We start from the raw sequence: 3938 nt of genomic DNA, 5'->3' as shown, positions 1-3938 counted from the left end.
CCTGGTGTGGCTCTGGTATTTCCTTATTACTGTAAACCCAGTGACTACTGTAACACAACCAATCTCTTGTGGCCCTGTTACGGGAAGTAAGTTGAGGCACAGTGATACAGCTATTACCTCAATGTTAGTGATCACTTTGGGGCACTTGATGAGCTTACAATTTGTGATGTGGGTACTATCATCCCCATATAACAGATGAGGAAAATGAGGCACAGGGAGGGTAACATGCCAATGATGTCACAGCTAGCAAATGGGAAAGCAGAGATTTAACCAGGCAGCCTGCCTCCAGAGCTGGCATTCTTGTTACACTGCGCTGCTTTCTTTTAGTTCAGTGACTTGAATGTGGAATTTATCTGAAATACTGAAATAAGAAGACCATAAAGGGGGCTGACAATAGGTAAGCTATTTGCTTACCACCTGGGACTACAACCAATCAACAGCATTCCATTTGTGCAGATTTCGAAGACAGGATGGGGTTAATCAAATTACCTATGAATAGGATGTGTGCCTTTTTAAAGAAGACTTAAGAAGTTTGACAGGAAAAGCTCGTTATGGAGTTATTTTTTATATTTTTAAAACCTGACATTTAAGAAGATACTGTTAAGTGTCTAAACTGGTTTATAAAGGGGGAAGGGAAATGGCCGTGCGTACTTGTGGTGTTAGAATTAAAATCAGGCAGGAATAGTGAGTAAATGCGTTTCTCCAGGCATCCATGTCCAGAAAAGGGGAAACTGGGAGGTGGAACTACCAGCTTGTGAAGGGAACGAAAATCATTTAAGATTCCTTCTGAGTGATTCAGAAGGTCAAGTAGGGACATGATGAAGGCTTTCTATCAAAGCCCTTTTATAAATCAAAGAACAATAGAACTCCTGTGTTTACTAGAGTGTGAGACACAAAAGGCTTGGCAAGCCCTTGATCCATGTGCTTATCTAATCTGGGCGATGCCCAGGCATCTCCTGCCAGGTACTTCACAGATTCTTGGCTGATCTGCAGAGCCACAATCTGAAGCAGTGGTATGTGAATTGGTTTTAGTGAGCACTAAGCATGGCTGTGGAGAGCAGCAAATTCAAACTACCAGTGGTTTAGAACAACAGTGTTAAAAGGTGGCTGAAGAAGGGAATCCAAAGGTCAAGCAGCCCCAGGGGCTCACAAATGTGCGTCACCACCGTGGCCTCAGGCTCCCTCAGTCCAGGTGGCTGCTGGGGTTGAAGGCTACATGATGAGGAAAGGGAGCTTTCACTGAAGTCCCACATAATGTGCTGATATCATCAATCAGAGTGAGGCATATTACTCCCAGGGATTTGGGAGGTGAAGATTAGCTGATAAAAGAGGAGAAAAAGGGAATAAGATTGGCAATTGACAGTCTCTGTGACTGCAGAGATGAGGAAAGAAATCTCAAAGTAAACTGCTAATGTTTGTGAACTAGAAAGTAGAAAAAAAGGTTAGAACCCAGATTGGTGGATCTGCAAGGCCCAGCATCTGCAACCCAGCACACGGCCTTGAGCACAAGAATCCATTACTGAACATAGTGCAGTATCTAAGCCCTCGCTATAAAGGGATAGTGCGTACTGTAAGTGCAGTAAGGGCAGACCATATCTCTATTACTGTCTGCTCACAGCACAGGAGTGTCAGTATTGGATGGAAAATGAACTGGGTGAAATCTTGGCGGTTAAAAGGTTTTAAGTTACGGTAGAATAAATCCAAAAATGCCCTCAGGGTCACAGAAAGAGGAGGTACTGCTGCTGTTTTGAAGAATTTGGTCCAGCAAACATTTTACTCCGTGCTTAACCTATGCTAGGCATTGTAGAAGGTGGTTGTACAAGATGGGAAAGTAGACAAGATGTAGCCCCTGCCCTTAGGAAAATCAGTCTGGTTGAAGGAAGAATAATTCTGGAAGCATACCCTGTCACTCGGTATGTCAGTTAAATGGTATTGGCCTGGCCATTTCCTTGGGGCCCTTTCTCTACTGCCCACCATATTCTGTGGCTGCAGCTCTGCCACTCTTGAACTTTGGGCTACTTCCTTTCATCATGATACTGGGCAAATGTTAGCTAAAAATCGTTCAAATACTGTAAGTCATAATCAAATTCTATTACACAGTCCATTCCCAAACAGTTGGCCTCAACTGCCCCGGTACTGTACAAATCACATCTCTCTGTGTATGGATTACCAGATTACTCCTAGATCTTATTGGTTCTGCCTCCACTTGCTTACCTTCTGTTTCTGTACTGGGGAGAGATTATTTTTAAACAAAATATATCATGTTGTCTTTTCTCACTGGTAATCTGGTACTGTATTCAGCTCCCTACATACATCATCAGCTTTCCAAGGTAGTATTCTCCTACTTTTTACACGAGGAAATGTGTTTTCAGCAAAATCCAAATGTGCTCTATTCTGGGTGAATCCAAGAGAGATACCACTAACCACTCTCTCAGGCAACTTACGGTTAGGCAGACATGAGATACAATCTTTTGAGCCAAACATTAACCGGATTTGCAAAGAAGTAAAATGCTTCCACTCTTCTCACTAATTTATTTCTGGTTTTGGAAAATATTTATATTTTTAATTAAAATAATATTTATGTTAATATGTAGTGAGTTTTTAAATAATTTTTTTTAATTTTTAGTTTTGCCTGGCCAGTGTGGCTCGGTTAAGCGTGGTCCCATGCACCAAGAGGTTCGATTCCCAGTCAGGGCACATCCCCTGGTTTCGGGCTCGATCCCCAGTACTGGGCATGCAGGAGGCAGTCGATCGATGTTCCTCTTTCATTGATTTTTCTCTCTCTCTCTCCTTCCCTAAAATCAATAAAAACCACTAAAAAAACCTCTGTTTTAACAGGTAAATATTTTACCTATTCTCAATTTGAATAGGTAACTATTGGCTGACATAATCCACATAAATAAAAACACTTGGGAGTCCCCAATACATTTTTGGAATGTAAAGAAAAGGATCCTGAGACCCAAAAGTTTGGGAACTGCTGAAGCAGACTAGTTTCCTCCTGGCATTCTATTTTTGTTCATTCAATCAACAAATAATGACTATGTCTACTTTATGCCAGGCACAGTTCTGGGTGTTGGGAATACACGTGAAGATAGGCAGGCCCTGATCTCATGGAGCTTGCATTCCAGTTGGGGGGGGTGTGTGTGTGTAAGGCAACTTAGTGATGAAGGGAACAACTAAAGATCATTGCTGATGACGTTTAAGGGCTGCCAAGAAAATGAAACAGGGTAAAGTGGCTGAGAGCCGAGTCTAAGATTGAGGCTAGGACCCGTCCTCTGTCTAGAAAGCTTTCCTAGTTAAGCTTTTTCTCCAGTCACTCCAGTGCACACCTCTCCAGAGGCCTTTTCCAATCACCTATCAAACCCATCACTAGCCATCCCCCGACCAGGGAACATTTTTTGTCTGGGCACCTATCTCTACATGATATTGCTATATATAGTTACGTGTGTGTCTCCCTCTCCGACAAAAACAACAGTGAGCTCCACGAGGGCAGAGGGCAGAGGCTTGGAAGGATCGCTGTAGCACGCGGATCATTAAATAGTACACGGGACATGGAGGGCTCAATAAATGTGCTGCATTACCACATATATAACTGTAAAATTAAATATAACAGAAATATTTTTACCTTCTGAAAGCAAGTGTTAAAAAAGCAAATTATTAAAATATTAGCTCAGCGACTTCCTCTCTGATGTAAGAAGAATGACCTAAGAGGAACAGGGTCAGGCACATCGGTAAGGGGCCGCCACGCGAGTCGTTTCCGTTCCCTGCCTCGCCCCGGACAGAATCCGGGGCAGGGTCGCCTGCCTGTTCTCGTTATAGCCACGGCGACTGGATTAATAACTGGTACACAGCACACGGGTGCGGAATGAACGGTACCTCCAGCCGCTTGCCGCGGGTACACGGCGCCCGAAGAACGACTCTCGGCCGAAGTCACTCGG

Source organism: Miniopterus natalensis, chromosome 1 (genome assembly GCF_054644295.1).
Source record: "Miniopterus natalensis isolate mMinNat1 chromosome 1, mMinNat1.hap1, whole genome shotgun sequence".
In the NCBI taxonomy this organism is placed as follows: domain Eukaryota; kingdom Metazoa; phylum Chordata; class Mammalia; order Chiroptera; family Miniopteridae; genus Miniopterus; species Miniopterus natalensis.
The sequence above is the reverse complement of the archived record's forward strand: the minus strand, read 5'-3'. Positions refer to the sequence as shown.